This window comes from Etheostoma spectabile, chromosome 10 (genome assembly GCF_008692095.1).
Source record: "Etheostoma spectabile isolate EspeVRDwgs_2016 chromosome 10, UIUC_Espe_1.0, whole genome shotgun sequence".
NCBI classification, from domain to species: Eukaryota; Metazoa; Chordata; class Actinopteri; order Perciformes; family Percidae; genus Etheostoma; species Etheostoma spectabile.
This window is the reverse complement of record NC_045742.1, coordinates 24,737,708-24,738,157: the sequence shown is the minus strand read 5'-3', so window position 1 is coordinate 24,738,157 and position 450 is coordinate 24,737,708.

The following is a 450-nucleotide window of genomic DNA, read 5'->3' as shown; positions in this document are numbered from 1 at the left end:
ATACTATGGACCATGGTTATGGGATCTTACTTCTTTCTGGTCTCCTTGCGTTGGTGAGAAAAGCAGCCGTAAGCCATAGAAAGACATCTCAGGAACACTCCTCAGCTTGGTAATGTCTCTGCAAAAATAACACAACTAGGGGTATCACGATTCTCTAAATCCACAGTTTGATTTGACTTTAGATTTTTAAAGCTATAGTTAATGAACGTCCGTTATTTGATACGCTAATTAAGCCTATCGGTTCCACCAAACTGTATTTCTCAGCTTTGTTTCCACAATGGTGAAGTCCAGCGACTTTAGCGCATAGCAGCTCGAGTGATTTATTTTCCATCACCACTACACAAGGTCAACAGGCAACAGCAGCGTTGACCAGTGGTGTTGTTACAGAGGATTAAAAAGAATAAACATTTAAAGGGCACCCAGAAAGCTCAGTGGGTAGAGCGGGTGCCC